Genomic DNA, 17,991 nt, shown 5'->3' on the forward strand with positions numbered 1-17,991 from the left:
CAAAAGAGGCATAATGGGATTGACAGTTACTGGTTTACCTTCATACAATGCTGGTGGCATATTTCTCTTCAGCCTTGGTGGCTCCTATGCTTAAAAAGAAGCATAATAGAGTTACAGTAATTGGTTTACCTCTATACACTTCTGGTGTACCATATTTCTCTTCAGCCTTGTCCTGCATATGGTTTTCTGGGATGTACAGTACCACTTTGTTTTTCAGTGTTATAGTATAGTACTGGACTGAACTGCACAATTTTCCAGTTTCAGGTTGCTCTATTTTTATTATTATTATTATTGTTATTAATGAGTACTGCACAAAAAATCACCCTTATCTGTTTTCCCCATCTCACAATAGGTGCAAGTGTTAGAAGAGAGAGAGAGAGAGAGAGAGAGAGAGAGAGAGAGAGAGAAAGTGAAGTCCTCACCCATAAATTAGTGTATTGTTGATGGTGATATATATGAGGAAGACAATTCATCCAGTGTTGCTGTCTGAGTTGTACTATGTTTCAGTGATGCTTCCCCTTCAACCTTCATCAATCTCATCTATCTCAGCAACCTGCCAACAACTTACCTTTCATATTTGGTTTCCTGTCTTGTCATCAATCTTCCACCTCCACATTCCAGGGCTCTACATAGCTTCATCTCAATCCAATCCCAGTATCTCCACTGTCCAAGTATCCATCACTCTGAAAGCAACACTGCAGTGAGTCCTGACACAACCAAACATATCATAAGTACTGTTAGAATGACACCTTAATGTCACAGGATAAAAATATATATCACACGATGCAGTAAACTATCTCCATGTACAGTACAGTACCCTAACTCTCAAAGAACAATATGCACATCTGGTTTTGTAGCAAACTGTAAAGACTGCAAATACCAAAAATAGCAAATAAATAAATTTTACTACTACTACTAATTTATTAATACCCTAAACACATTAAACTTTACAAAGCAGCCTCTCAGATATTCTGTCTAAGCCATCTCACTATACGATTCCCAGGAGAGGGCACAATGATGAATGATACAACAAATTCCCTCAACAGAGTACAGTATATACATCCCCAGAGCTACTGCTGAACAACTGAATAGGACCACTGCAATCTACCAATACAATAGCACTCCATTCTCAGTGTTTCTATCTATCTATCTATCTATTGCCAAACGCCTCAATCCCGTTTGGGGTGGCCACAAACAAATCGCCTCCAAGTCGCCCTGTCCCCCGCCATTTCACTCCCCTGCTCCCAGCTCACACCCCCCTCTCTCGTATACCTCTCCACCCCATCCCTTAACAATATCCCTCAGTTGGGCCTCTCATATCAGATAACTTTCTAAAACCACTTCAAAGAAACTGGATTATTGTATAGAATCCGTAACTTCACTGACGAGCAGATGGCTATAATTTACAAGTCATGTGTGCTCTGTCAGCTGGGATAATGCTCACCCCTGTGGACTGGATGTGGAGCGGTTGCAGTAATGCAACTGGACAAAATTCAGAACAAAGCTATAGAAATTATTAATAACACTACAATTACAAAACGAACTACCTCCCCTACAAGTAAGAAGCAATGTTGCCTCCCTTGTATTATTTTACAGTACTTTTATGGCAAATGCTCATGCGAAGTTGCATCCATTGTGCCACCTCTCCAAGCCATTCCTCATGCTACATGGGTGTCTGGTACAGCTCACGACTGGGCTGTCACACTGTCACATTGCAGAACTTCTGCTTATCAGAATTCTTTTACTCCCTGAAATACATCTCCTTGGAACTCACTTTCTCTGAACAGTAGCAGTAGTAGTACACTCGACCCTCGATTTCCTGGACTAAAAGGGGGGGGTTGGGGGGGGACCAGTCCGGGAACCCAAAAAGTCCAGGAATTGCAAAAGTCCTGCCCCACATACCATTCCTTGGACCATTACCATTCTTTGTCCAAATTCTCCAATACTGTCCGGCAAATATTCCGATATTCTAGAGCATTCTGGAATGTATGTTACCTATACCAGCATAACTAACAGACACAGTAAATAACACTGACACAATAAAAATAATAATTGACACAATAGCGGTATTTTGCTAACTACAACCCTAAGACTGGTTGTTTAGACAGTTGTTGATGAGAATGTGGATGGTATGATAGAAGATCAGAAAGCTGAGGAAAAAGAGGTTCGAATTCTCCAATACTGTCCAGCAAATATTCCAATATTCTAGTGCATTCTGGAATGTATGTTACCTATACCGGCATAACTAACATACACAGTAAATAACTCTGACATAATAACAGTAATAATAGACACAATAGTGGTATTCTGCTAGCTACAACCCTAAGAATGGTTGTTTAGACAGTTGTTGATGAGAATGTGGAGGGTATGATAGAAGATCAGAAAGCTGTGGAAAAAGAGGAAAATGAACAAGAAATGGAACACCAAAGGGTGAGCCAACCGCTCATCTGCTAACCGAGATAGAAAATACGCAATCATCGAATGTGATCTCGATCTTGGACCGAATCGGCAATTTTAAATCTTTATCACCACATATGTTTGCACACCAAATGATTTGAAATTCAGTCAAAAATTTGTGCTTAATTTAATTAGTAATAGAAAATCAGGATTCAGAGTGAAAATTTCTTAAAGTTAGCTTAACAATTTGCCTTGACAGACTTTTGTTTTGTATAAATACCGATTTACAATGCAGATACAATTTTTTATACTCAAAACATTTATGCAAAACAGAAGTCTGTCAAGGCGTGCTGACGTTCTGATGGGGAAACATCTGCTGACACTGGCTAACTACTAGTCAGCTGACCGAAATACAAACACGCAATCATCAAATGTGATCTTGATCTTGGACCAAATCGACAATTTTAATTGGAAAATATTTTATATCTTTATCACTATATAGGTTTCCACACTCAATTATTTGAAATTCAGTCAAGAATTTGTGCTTAATTTAATTATTAATACAAAGCAGTGATAAGAAACAGGGAAGTGAGCATGGAAGTGAAAAAGTTACTACATGACAGTATTGTGATACCAACTCTAACGTATGGAAGTGAAGCTTGGACATTGTTGGAAGGACACAAGTCAAGAGTGAGAGCAGTGGAAATGAGTTATTTAAGAGGAGCCTGTGGAGTCACGTGGAGAGACAGGCTGACGAATGAGGATATAAAGGAACATTGTGGTGTGGATGTGGATGTGATAGGAAGCGTTATGAGGAATACACTGAGGTGGTTTGGCCATGTGGAGAGGATGGAGGATGAAAGACTGACGAAGAGAGTGTATATGAGTGAGGTGGAGGGGGAAAGAGGGAGGGGGAGGCCGAGGATGAGATGGAGGGATGGGGTGGAGAGGTATATGAGAGAGGGGGCTGTGAGTTGGGAGCAGGGCAGTGGAATGGCGGGGGACAGGGCGACTTGGAGGCGATTTGTTTGTGGCCACCCCAAACGGGATTGAGGCGTCTGGCAATAGATAGATAGATAGAATACAAAATCAGCAGGATTCAGAGCAAAAATTTCTTAAAGTTAGCAGAAGTGTTTTGCCTCTAGCCTAACAACTCGCCTTGACGGACTTTTTTTTTTGTATAAATATCGATTTACAATGCAGATACATTTTTGTACTCAAAATATTTATGCAAAATAGAAATGTATCAAGGCAGGCTGACGATCTGAAGAGGAAATATCTGCTAATATTGGCACATTTTAGCTCTGAAAAGTACTGGTAGTTTTTTAATTAAGTTATATCAAGTATAATTTTTTTTGCGGATTTCAGATAATTAGGTATGTATGAACCACTGTGGCAAAAAAAATTAAAATATTTTCCAGTGGAAAATGCCAATTCGGTATTTAGTCACACTGAGTTGGGTGAGCTAAGTGAGTAGGAATGGATCCCACTGACTTTGTCCATAAGAAAATATATTTTATTACTAATGAATTTTACGTATTGTGTCCAAGCCTTCCTTAAATTTTACCACGTTATGCAATAAACATTTGAAAAAGGTAAGAGGCAAATGAGATATTGCCAGGAGTTAGAAGGAACTGGTGGGGTGAAGCACTTTAAATACAGTACTCGTGTCACTTAAATCAATTTCTACCCGAATGAAAATTATTTGTCCGGCGTCCAAAAAGCTCCGATTTATCCGATATCCGAGTTATAGGGATCCGAAATAAAAAGGGTTTATTGTACAGTGCCCTCACATACAGTATGCGTTTGTACAGTACTGTTCACGTCCAGTACGGTGGGGGAAAAAAAAAAAATTATTACTGTAGTACTGATTTGTTGGGCTAGTACACACAGGTCATGCAAAGGGGGCCAAATCCGAGGAGTTCTTCTCTGATACTGACATGCTGCATCCAGTACTACTACCCGCACGTATGTGGGTAATAGTGCTGGACATCTTACATGCTGTGGAGATACTAAAGGAGGAACTGAACAAGGATACCAACAAAGTGCACTGCCAGGAAGCGTTAGCTAATGTGAAAAACAGTGTCTGGTTCTATGTGGATTTACACAGGCAGCACTTCAATCAGAGGAGGCAGACCATCATCACAAGGTTCTTTGAGGGTCAAGATGATGAGAGGAGAGCCTTGGGGAATTCTCAACAACAGGCAGGAACAGAAGCACTTCTCCCTGATGACGATGACAACGATGTGTCAGTGTGTGACTACAAGGGATTTTTGAGGGAGGTTGAGGTGGAGAGGCCTCCTAAGGATCCTGAAGGCCCTCCTCCAGGGGGTGAGTAGGACCTCCTACAGCCTCGGAAACCCCTCCCCCTTCCCCCTAAGCCCATCACCACTCACCTTCAAGGATGGTAAAGTCTTAGCTGTGTCAAAATGTTGTTAAGTTGAATTTTGGGGGGACTATTTGAAGGCTTGTCTGACATTATTAATTTTTCCCATACGGTCTGTTGCTTGTCCAGTATGGATTTAGTCCAGTACGGTAGTACTGACAAAAATTCCATACCGGACACGAGGGTACTGTATATATATATATATATATATATATATATATATATATATATATGTATACATATATATATATATATATATATATATATATATATATATATGTATACATATATATATATATATATATATACACACACACACACACCGCACTTCAATTGACCGGAATTCACTTTTCTCAGAATCAAGGAGCTACCCAAGTGAATTCTCATATATCGCAAGAAGTCCAATATAGCCAGAAGCAGTCCAGACTGCCTGACCACTTCAGCTATGTTCACCACAATAAGGTAAATAAAAGACATGTTTATCAGTGTACAGTATAGTATTATTTTATATATTAAACCATCTGATTACTGTAGTGAATGTATAATACAGTACAGTACTGCAATGGTAATGTGCACAGTTTAAAAACCATTGGTGCAATCCGGACTAATGTCTGATATGTCTGAAAAAGTCCGCCTAGCAAGGAGAAGTCCGGATGTTGCTTTTTATGGATTTTCGCATTTTCAGAATGGCTTGGGCCCCAGTTAGTCCATTACAGTGAGGTTTTACTTTATATTGGAAAAAGTCCAATAAAGCTTGAAGCAGTCTGGACTGCCTGACCACTTCAGCTATGTTCAGCATAGTATGGTAAAAAAGACATGTTTATCAGTGTACAGTACTGTGACATTATCATACATATATTATACCATTTGATTATTGTAGTGAAGGTATAATATAGTACAGTACTGCAATGGTAGTGAAAACAGTTCAAAAACTGTTGGTGCAACCCAGGCTAATGTTTGGTATCTTGGAAAAAGTCCTGGGTAGCTGGGGGAAGATTGGATGTCAATTTTATAGGAATTGCATTTTTCGGAATGGCCTGAACCCCAATTAGTCCATTATAGTGAAGTTTTACTGTACTGTATTGTGTGTGTGTGTGTGTGTGTGTGTATATATATATATATATATATATATATATATATATACAGTAATCACTCTAATATCCGGACGCCCAATAACCGAATATCCCCACTAACCGAACCTTATCGTCCTGGGATCCAACATTTCCAAAATGGTCCGAAAACCCCAAAAAAATAAAAAATAAAATAGATTTTTTGCCGTCTGTAATTTGAACTTGCCGCGCGCCGCGGGAGAGCATTGTTTTGGTTCGTCATTCCTCCGACGTCCGATAGAGCGCCGCTGCATCCTCCCCACTTCCCGCCTGTCTCTCACCGCGACTGGACCTACGCTCTTCGCAATGGCTGCCCACGTGCTCGCTTTTGTGGTGGTGCCGTACTTGCTGCAAGGCCTCCTGCTGCTCTCTGCCCTCCTCTTAGTGTGTGTGATGATGGCCCCGCCACCTGAGAAAAGGAAGAGAGTGGTGTTGACTCTGGAAAAGAAGAGGGAGATATTGGAGAAAGTTGATGCGGGTTGGTCTTCTTCACGCATTCTCCACGAGTTTAACCTGGCCCGGTCAACTTTGTTCGATATCAAACGTTCCCGAGACAAACTCATGCAGTACACGGCTGACTTCTCATCGTGAAGCAAACGCAACGTGGAAAGGAAGGTTATGTTTACCCCCAAGTTTGCAGAAATCGACCGATCCACGTTGATTTGGTACCGACAGCAACGTGCAGCTGGTGTGATGGTACGAGGAACGGAGCTGAAGGCTGCTGCTGAGAAGTTTGCAAGGCTTCACGACGCCCTAGACTTCAAGGCATCCGAGGGTTGGCTCTTCGCGTTCAAGTTGCGACATGGCCTTACTAACCATAAAGCACATGGCGAAGCATTGGACGCTAACGAGGATGGAGTTGACGAGTTTCGGCACAAGGTGAAAGGCTTGATCGACAGGGAGGGCCTCACTCTCGGTCAAGTCTATAACGCAGACAAAACTGGCCTATTCTATCGCTCGCTGCCAACGAACACTCTAGCCGATGAGACGGAGAAGCGTGTACCCGGCCGCAAGCTTTCTAAGGAACGGATATCTGCTTTGTGTTGTGCCAGTGCTAACGGCATGCACCAGCTTAAGCCCGTTGTTGTTGGCCGTGCAAAGCAGCCTTGGTACCTTCGTGGGGTGATGGATGTCCTTCCTGTCGTATGGTACCATTCTTTGAAAGCATGGTTCACAGCTGTGATTTTCAAAGACTGGTTTCACCGTCACTTCGTCAAGGAGGTCATCCAGTACCAGACGAAGACACTGGGAATCCCTCGCGACCAGGTAAAGGCTCTCCTTCTGCTCGACAGTGCACCTGCCCGCCCGTGCGACAAGGACTTGGTTGCTGAGAATGGCCGTATTAGGTGCATGTTTCTGCCACCTAATACGACTGCTCTCATTCAACCCATGGACCAAGGAGTGATCGTGGCAACAAAGCGCCTGTACCGTCGGAAGTTCCTGGACGAGGTGATGGTTGTTCTCGAGGACGAGGACGAGCGCAGGGAAGGACGTGACACTCGAGGCAAGCGGACTTTGGAAAACCTTCGCCGCTACAACATCAAGTCTGCACTGTACAACTGGGCTAGTGCATGGAAGGAAGTCCCTGTGAAAACTCTTGAAAATGGTTGGTCTCGTCTGCTTCTCGGAACAGATGTGGAGTACGATTTTCTAGGGTTTGACGTGGATGACTTCCATACACGGCTATGTACGCACAGCGACGATGTTGATGTGGACGATGTTCGTGAGTGGTTGGACGACGACGAGGGCGATCCTGGGTATCAGACGTTGTCTGATATCGAGATCGCGTCTTCGGTTGCTGGTGTCAGTCCCGAACTTGAAGATTCCGACGACGAAGGCGATGATGATGCGGACTCCTCTCAGCAGGACACTACTCCAGCCATCCCCAAGCTGAGCGCACTCCGGGAACATCTAGAGTTCGTCCTAGACTACCTGGAACACCCAGACTGCGACAGGGAGATGGGGCCCTTGGGACTCGTGGAGGAAGTGCGTGCTTTCCGGCAGCGCATCATCATTCGCCAGAATCGTCGGTCCCTGCGTCAGTCAACGATTGACAGTTTTTTCAGGCCCGTGACCCCCGCTGTGCCAAGCCCTGGCTCCACTCCGTTGCCTCCCCAAGACAGGCCCTCATGCTCCGAGCCACAGCCCAGCACATCAGCTACAGTGGAGTCACCATTCGATGTGAGTTTGCGGCTTTCCTCAGAGTCTTCTGTAGTCGGTACGCCATCACCACGACCCAGCGATGCACCCCTTGGTCGCCTGCCAGTGATACTCTCGGACGCTGACAGTGAATAAACAGCAAGAACTTCTCCACTAGACCACACGGGAATTTGAGTGTTGTGCAGTGAAAAAAACAGTGTGTTGTGTTAAGGTTTTCGAAATGAGAGAAAAGACTCAGTGGAAACAAAATTTAACGTAACTAACCTTCTTTGTTTTGGCTTTAGAAATTTTGAAAAGATTGGGAAAAGTTAATGTGCAACACTAAATTAAAATGGAACATTATTTGGACTAAAGTGAACACTGTGAAGAGAACGGACTTCTGTGTGTTATTGACTAAGTTCAGTGCAAGACTTCAGGAAGAGTGTACTGCAAGTGCTTCAGGAAATCGTTCTTACTGTCAGAGTCCGAGAGGAGGCGGTTATTCATCGAGGTGGCCAGGGACTTGCTGTAAGTAGCCAGAATGTTTCATATTGTACTTTTTTCCATACTATACTTACCAGAATGTTTCATACTGTACTTTTTTCCATACTATACTTACCTCATGCATGTGCAGTAGGAATGTGTTTTTCAGAGTTAGGCTAGGTTAGGGTCCATAAGTACCAGAATGTTAATTAATATATGAACATACTTCTAAACCCTCATTTTATGTTTCTTTTGCATTTATTTCAGTCATTTATGTGCCTTATTGGTGTGATTTGGGTGTTAAATAGGTGCTATGCATGTCCAGAGGGAGTTGTATAGGTGTTTCTCTGAGTTAGGGTCCATAAGTACAAGTCCATAAGCTGGGGCCCAATATCCGGACGAAACCAATAACCGAACCTACCGATGGCTCTATTGATCCGGATATTGGAGGGGTTACTGTATATATATATATATATATATATATATATGTATATATATATATATATACGGTACAGTATATATATATATATATATATGTGATAGGAAGCGTTATGAGGAACACACTGAGGTGGTTTGGCCATGTGGAGAGGATGGAGGGTGAGAGACTGACGAAGAGAGTGTATATGAGTGAGGTGGAGGGGGGAAGAGGGAGTGGGAGGCCGAGGATGAGATGGAGGGATGGAGTGGAGAGGTATATGAGAGGGGGGGGTGATTTGGGAGCAGGGCGGTGAAATGGCGGGAGACAGGGCAACGTGGAGGCGATTTGTTTGTGGCCGCCCCAAACGGGATTGAGGCGTCTGGCAATATATATATATATATATATATATATATATATATATATATATATATATACACTGTATATAATTTACAAACACTTACACAAGCACATCTTACCAAGGAGATTTCAAAGAGTAATCATAAAATTTCAACTGAACCTTTTCAAGATATGCAAAATACAAATAACATTAAAAATAAGGCAATACAGGCATATTACAAAATTAACCATATTTAACTATAGCTACTGAAATTAAGAAACAAATTTCAATAACATTATTACTCCACAAGCATGTCTAAAAATGTAAATTTCAATTTTTCAGTGAAATCTCAACTGAACCCTTTTAACATAGCCAAATACAAATGATGATTACAATAGTAATAAAAAGCATTTTTGGCAAAACTACAGAACTGTCCACTACCATACAGTAGTATTTAATTACTGAAATAAGACACACTCATTCCGATCAGCAGTGAAGGGATCTTGTGCCAAATTATCTTGTATTAAGTTACTGAAATGAAGCTATACAACCAAAATGTTCGTAAAAATATATTAAGGCAATTTCCTCACCAAATCAACATCCCAACCCCACCTCTCTTTATTTCCCTCATCTCCCTTCTTCCCTTCCCCTCCACACAACCCTCATACCACCACAATTCCCCCATATTATGCAAAACATGTAAAACACTTACCACTGTGAATATCTGTGAGATTTATCCCGTACTCCGATCCTACTTCGTCGACGCGATGACAAAATGGCGTCACCAATCAGGTCTACCCTCCAGAGTTACCAATTCATGCAAACAAAGTTGCTAGATCGGTCTCTAAAAGTCGCTAAATTATTAAATATAGACTAAATAATTAAATATAAAGTTGACAATGAAGACACTAAGTGTTCCACGTAAGTTGAATGCAGGCTTGTCAGAATAACGATATGAGGAAAATGGGATGCAACGTAAATTCGACGAATAATACCTCAATGAGCATCGATCAGCACTTACGAGTATTTTGAAGGTGATCAAAATAAATGAGTTAGTTCCTTGGTCCGGTTCATTTTCCTCGATGGCCAAGCTAGAGGTTGAAGGATCTTGTGAGTTACGCTTCCACTGTCTCCCTATTTTCATTATCTCAATCTTTCGCTCTTTCTCCCTCTCTTATTAAACTCTTTCCCTCTAGGTCTCTTCCTCCGTTTATTTTATATATCATTATCGAACCTTAATTATGTCTACCTCTAATTCCTTTCATTATCTGTCTGCCTCTATGTCTCTCTCCTTTCATTATCTCTGTCTTCCTCTGTGTCACTCTCCTCTCATTATCTCTGTCTTCCTCTTTTTCTCTCTCCCTCTTTTCATTATATTTATTCCTCTGTATTTCTCTTCTTTCATTATTTGTCTCTGCCTCTATATGTCTCGCCCTCCTTCCACTGTAATTCAGTCCGTCCCTCTGCGTCCCTGTCTTCGTTTATCTCTATCTCTTCATTTTCTCTCCTTCATTATTGCATTCCTCTCTTTGCTTTTATTATATCTGTCTCTCCTGTAATTCTCTATCTCTCTTCATTAGCTCACCTCCTTCATTATCTCTGTCTCTTCCTCAGTGCAGTCCATCCCTCCATTTATTTTATTTTCTCTCTCTTTTCATAACCACGTCAATTATCACTTTATCTCTCCCCCCCCCCGTTTCTTTATCGGTGTCTCTTTCCCTCTGTCTCTCTTCATTTGTTGTCTATCTCTTCATTTTTCCTCATCCAGCATTATTGCTGTATTACTCCTTCTTTTTCATTGCCTCTATCGTTTCCTCTGTCTCTCCCATCATTTATTTTGTCTCTTCATTATTCCACTTCCTTGAGTGTTGCTTCTCTCTCTCTCTCTCTCTCTCTCTCTCTCTCTCTCTCTCTCCCCGACCATGAATAATCAGCCTGTAATACGAATTAGTCTATGCCGTACGAACAAGACCCGGAGAGAGAGAGAGAGAGAGAGAGAGAGAGAGAGCGACTCTCTAAAAAGAAGCGCATTTGCTATTTATTTGTGCTGTTGGTTAATAGGAACTTTCCGAAATGGAGACGTTCGATACAGCCTTCATTAATTAGCAATATCACGGATATCCCAATTGAATAGAATCGGTGGAGTTAAAAAAAAAAATACATAACCCTTCATCATAGTCCATTACAGTTTTTAAAAAGAAAAGGAAAAATTTTTAAAGCAAACGTGAAGAGCAGCAAGGGTATCCAACGAAATGTATATATTTCATGAATGTATACATGTATGTGTGTAGATGTGAAGGAAGTAATTTTGTTTGTAGAAAAAGGATGGGTAGGGGAAACAAGAGGGTGAGGATGAGAAAGGTGATACGGACTAGGAGGGAACAATGGACAATGTGTTTGAGTAGGAAAAGAAACAAAAGGTTTATGATACTTAAAAGAAAGGAGGGAGAAGGAGAGTGAGGAAAGCAACTACACGGAAGACAGTCTGATAAAGTTACTGGAGTAGAGAGAGAGGGAAAGGTGATGTGAATGAGGGGGAAAAGGAGAGGAGAGGCTTAATTAGGGGAGGTAAGAGGGGCTGAGAATGGAGTTAGTGGGTTAATTAGCCTTCATACTATACCGTGGCAGCAGCTTGTTAACTCACTCACCCACTGCACTTAAATGGATGAGATAAAGGAAATTTACCCCATCACTATCCCGGGTAAATATAGTTTTGTTGACCACGAGAGTATATAAATTAAGTATATCATAGTTCTGAAGGGCTTAAGGAAAGTTAGGAACCCCGTAAGCTTAATGAAATCTGGAAAAAGTCAAAACAAGATGAAAAAGTCGACATTGTACTGGAAGGGTAAATGAGGCGTCTCTTGGGTAAATTTATGGTGAGAAAGTTGGAGGGATTTGTGGTAGAGAAATGGAAGGGTTTGGGAGGAGAAATGGACGGGTCTGAATGAAAAACTGGAGGGGTTTGGGTGAAGTGAAAGGATCTGCGTCGAGGGACTGGATGGAGAATCAGAAGGATTTGGGTAGAGAAGCTTGGGGAATTGGTGGAGAAATGGAGGGATTTGGGTGGAGAAGTTGGGGGGAATTGGTGGAGAAATGGAGGGATTTGGGTGGAGAAGTTGGGGGGAATTGGTGGAGAAATGGAGGGATTTGGGTGGACAAGCTGGGGGAATTGGTGGAGAAATGGAGGGATTTGGGTGGAGAAGTTGGGGGGAATTGGTGGAGAAATGGAGGGATTTGGGTGGAGAAGCTGGGGGAATTGGTGGAGAAATGGAGGGATTTAGGTAGAGAAACTGGGGGGAATTGGTGAAGAAGTGGAGTGAATCTGATTACATCCAGACACTGGTTCCTTTGACTCAGCGGCTGAATAAAATCGTCTGGCGTTAGCTGGAACACATCACCAGAGCTGTCCCGACCATGAAATGATTATCATAACTAATAACGAAGAAGTGCTAAAGAGCCTCTACAACTGACTGGGAGGGCTATGTGAGTAAGAATGGAGGTGGGAGGGAGGAAAAGGCACAAGGAAATAACAGGTTAAACTATTTTCTACGTGTCACTCCTCCAGTCTCTCCACTCTTCCTGTTTTCTCTCTGAGCATTGTCATCTCCGTGTTTTTTTTTTTTAATCTTCTCGACTTTTATATATTTATTTATTCATTTATTTGTTTATTTTTACACATTCAGTGACCAATTTCTTCCGTATTTTCACCTTATCTTCGTCCACTCCTTCCGCCCTTCTCACGTAAATTTCTCCTCCTTAACCCGTTCACTACTAGGGGTCATCCTTCAGCTGGAAAAATGCGTCATCGTACTGAGGAGATTAATGGAGAGTGTTGCTGACCCCTTCGCTACGATATCGCTTAAGCTGAATCAAACTCTTTTACGGTATTAGTTTTTTTTTTTTTTTCATCATGGTTCTGAAGCCTTTAACCTCTGCCTCAAACCTCCCTTCATTATTATTATTATTATTATTATTATTATGTTTACTATTTGATAAGACTGTTGGTGGGAGGATAAGTTTGGTGAAGAAGATGCAGAAGGTGAAACAGAATACGGTGTTAGGGTATAGTTCCATGGTGTTGTTGTTAGTGTAGGGAGTGAGTGTTTCTTGTGGCTTTATTTATCATCTATACCCCCTGTTTCCCCACCTCACTATCTCCCCTTCGCCGCCTCACACCTCTCTTCCGCCTCCTCCCCACCTCCCCTCCCCTCCGCATGGTGAGAGTGAGTATTAAGAGAGAACCCTGCAGCCTGAGCAGTGCGGGCTTGTCATGTGGAGGCGAGCAGCTTTCCTCTCACCTCTCCTGCTGACCGTGGTAAGGAACACTCACAAGAACAAGTGCCAAATATCAATAACACTGTGTCTAATGTGTGTGTGTGTGTGTGTGTGTGTGTGTGTGTGTGTGTGTGCACGCGCGCGCGCCCGCTTGCTATTTCTGAGTCACTATAAGTTCCACCTATCATACCTTACTGTTGTTTTTATTGTCGTTGTGACCCGGGGTTAAGTTGAACGTAAACCCAGTGGGCTGCGGCTAAAGTTACCCTTCCCCTGCAGTCTACCATGCTTCTTTCAGGAGATAGGGAAATTGAGGAACGGTCATATAACTGGACAATGTAGCCGCCAAGTTATATTTGTGTCACTCCTTGAAGCCGCCCCTCACCAGGATAATTGATTACATACGGATGATGGGTCTGCTCCACGATATATATCGTGGGTCTGCTCAGCCAGACAGCCTGAGCTTGATCAGCAACAACAACTGAAGGGTATCCATCACTAAGAAGAGCTGAATGTGTCCCTGTTTAAGACCATGGCGGTATATATTTTCCATTGACGGTATCTAGCTATCGTTTTTAGACCATGGCGGTATATATTTATCACTGACGGCATTGTTATCACTTTACGAACATAATGGCTAATACTTATCGTTGCAGCTACATATCCTGTAAAGACTGGTGAGTCCCCGATCCACCAGATTGGATAAGCGGCAGTGTGAGGGAAAGGATGAGGGGCAGTGTGAGGGAAAGGATGAGGGGCAGTGTGAGGTAGACGATGAGGGGCAATATGAGGGAGGGGATGAGCAAGGAGAGAAAAAAATAGAAATGATGTCATCGGGTAGAACAAGTTACATGTCTGTCTGTCTGTCTGTCTCTCTCTCTCTATCTATCTATCTATCTATCTTTCCAGTGATTTATATCTATTTTTTCCAGCTGTTTGTCATAGGAGGACTTATGGGCCCTAGAGACTCTGATATCAGGAAGTATAAGGAAGAGGATGTGGGAGAGGATGAGGTGTCCTTCCTGTCTCGTCTCCGTGGCCCCCTCCCCCACAACCACCCAGCGCTCCTCACCCTCATACGCCGCACCCACCTCACTCCGCCCTCATCCCGACCCTACACACTCGTGAGGGAAAGGGCTGACTACCAGGCGAGGGTCTACAATGCTTATTACTGGGATAAAGCGTACACAGCCCTGCAGAATATCATAGCGGAGGTACGTAGGCCTACACACACACACACACACACACACACACACACACACACACACACACGAACGATAATACAGTAATAGAGCAGGTATCGTGTCTTAGCTTATCGTGCGCTGTCCAGACAGTGGCCCATAGTTTATAGTATCATCATGTAATATAGCATCTGTTGCATACAGTTATTTTACTCAGGGTTGTTTGTACAGGTGTTTTCTGGTGAGGGTCCTGGATTCTTCGTGGAGGCGGGCGCTGTGGACGGGGAGTTCCTGTCCAACACCCTCTTCCTGGAACGCGAGTTTGGATGGACGGGACTTCTAGTGGAGGCAGACGGGAACATGTACAGCCGCCTTCTGGAGCGCCACAGGAAGGCTTGGTCCTGCCATTGCTGCCTCTCTCCGCATCCTTACCCCTACAGGGAGGTCCTGGCATCCTACACCGCACAAGCAAACTCTGTCCCAGGAACTTCCATGGCCGCCAAAAGCGTAGGATTTTTGATAAGCCACGAGCATGTTTCACCGCTAAAGCTCTCCGGTGGGGTGGTGGGTAATGGGGTGTCGCCGGTCTACCAGTCAGTGCAGTGCTTCCCTCTCGGCTCACTCCTGCTGGCTCTCAACATCACCCACGTCAGTTTTATCTCTCTTGACGTGGAGGGCGCCGAAATGAGCATCCTGCAGTCCTTCCACTGGGGACAGTTTACCGTGGATGTCTGGTTGGTGGAGTATTTTACACCTTCAGCCGTTTCACCTGGCAAGACCGATAAGCTACAAAATGAATATAACTCCAATATCAACAAGAATCAGTCTCATTCCCACTTCCAGAACCATGATAATAATGCACCCCCTCCTACTAACACAGAAACGAGCTGGAAAAGTGATCACATTCGTCATAAAACCCCCGAAGAACCCGACTTTCAGAACCACAACAACGACCCTCCCGTCCCTACCCACACACAAACCAGCCGCGCCAGTATTCAAATCCTTAACAGGTCTCCCCGAGTGACCACACGATTTGAGGATAAGGGAGCCTCAGAGTTATTTAGTTTATTTGTTTCTCGTGGTTATGATCGCTACCCCATGGACATCAGAGGAGACAAATACAACTATTTGTTTGTCAGGCGGGGCTCACGAGTACACCGCAGGCTGGGATTGTAGTGAAGGTAATGGAAATAAACCCTCTAATAGTAAGGACAACTCTATTATTTGTATTCCATCTAATGCCAGGCGATTTTATTCAGTTGAGAGTATAGGATCCAAAAGTGTTAATACAGCCATCATTAATTCTAGCAGTCGGAACAACTCTGGTGTTCAGACTAAATCCAGACGATTTTATTCAGTTGCGAGTGAGTCATAGGGGCTGAGAGTTGATGCTGTCATTGCTGGCACACGTCATCGGGGTTAATGTAGTTACAGATATAGCCTACATGTGTATGCGTAGGTAATGTTTGTAGCGTTAATTACCCCTTATATATATGAGTTAGGTAGTTCCCGTGGCAGCCTTATGAACAGAAAGGAGGGGTTATTTTATGAATCTGTACTTGTGTGTGTGTGTGTGTGTGTGTGTGTGTGTGTGAGAGAGAGAGAGAGAGAGAGAGAGAGAGAGAGAGAGAGAGAGGAGCAGGAAAAGACGGAGCAAAATAACCAGCCACGTAGCATCCCTCCAGCCACCTCTTTCTCTTTCATCTTTGTTTCCTGCCCTCTCCCTTCACCGTTTTTCCTTCTCCTCCCCTCCTTACATCACTCTCTATCCCAGCATTAATTTTATCAGCTTACAATACACCCCATATTCCTCCTTTGTAACACACACACACACACACACACACACACACACACACACACACACACACAATCACAAATAAATGTAAGGATATGTATTTCATAAATATAAGGATATGTATTCATAATTCTAAGGATATGTATGATAAAAGTGTTTTAATACACGGGACAGTACAAGCTTGACTCACTCCTGTTAAGATACAATTAGGTAAGAACAGACACACACACACACACACACACACACACACACACACACACACACACACACACACACAAACACCTCTCTCTCTCTCTCTCTCTCTAACAATATGCCTCATCATCTTTCTCTGACACATTACACCCATTCACTTCATTCCAGTAGCCTCACACTGCCTGTCTGCCTCCCTTCCTTCCTCATCATCTTCTCAATAGCCTTTCCCATCATCATCATCAATATCTTACGTAACTACACCCACTTATTATTGTTCCCTAGCCTGCCTACTTATCCACCTACACTAGTTATCTCTCTCTCTCTCTCTCTCTCTGTCTCGATCTGCCTACATTTGCTGCATACCTTTGTCTCTAGTCCTTCCTCATCTGTCTCCATCCCTTCCCTTCTCTCTTGCTTATAACAAACTCCAGCATCCCTCTCTATTACATTTACAACATTTCACCTCATTTGTGTGTCCTCACCTGCCCTCATATCCACCTACACTATTTATCTACCTGTCTCCATCCCCCTTCCTTCCTTTTCCCTCGCTGCATCCCTTCCCTTCGTCCTCGTTTACAGTGCGCTTTATCATTCTTCTCTCACACACCCTACACCCACTTATCATTTTCACACCCTCACACACCCAATCATTCACCCACACTTTCTTCCTCATTCCCCCCCCTTTTCTTGACTCCCTGTTCCTGCCTTTCCCCCTTCCACGTTTTTCAACATCCCTAATCTTCCTCATTTTTCTTCCCCCTTACCTTCCTCTGCCCTTTCTTTCCTCATCTCTATATTCTTCCTTGATTCTGTACCTACCTACCCCCCCAACCTCCTCCCTCGCCTGTTTATCTCTTTTCTTCGTTCTTTCTCCCTTACCTCTCTCTCTCTTCACTATACTCCCATTTCCTCCCTTCTCTCTTCCCCTCCCCCCAACTTTGCCATCTCTTCTTCCAACCTTCCCCCATACTTTTCTCCTCCACCATACTCTCATCTCTCTACCTCACTTCCCTCTACTCACATTTCCTCCCTTACTTCTCCCCTCTCTCATCCTTTCTTTCCTTCCCTCATCCCTTCTCTCCTCTCCTCTTCCCACACTCACGTCTCCAGTCTCCATCCCTCCTTCCCCTTTCCCATGTTTCCATTCTCACTTTCCTCCCCCTCCCGAATGCACCCACTTCATCCCTCCTTATCTACCGCTTCCTTTCTCACCCCTCTCGTACTCCCAGCCACCTTACCGCCCAACCCTTGCTACCCACCCATCCTCCAGCCTCCC

Source organism: Coenobita brevimanus, chromosome 22 (assembly GCF_032717465.1).
Source record: "Coenobita brevimanus isolate Jiangsu-jjx chromosome 22, ASM3271746v2, whole genome shotgun sequence".
Lineage (NCBI taxonomy): Eukaryota > Metazoa > Arthropoda > Malacostraca > Decapoda > Coenobitidae > Coenobita > Coenobita brevimanus.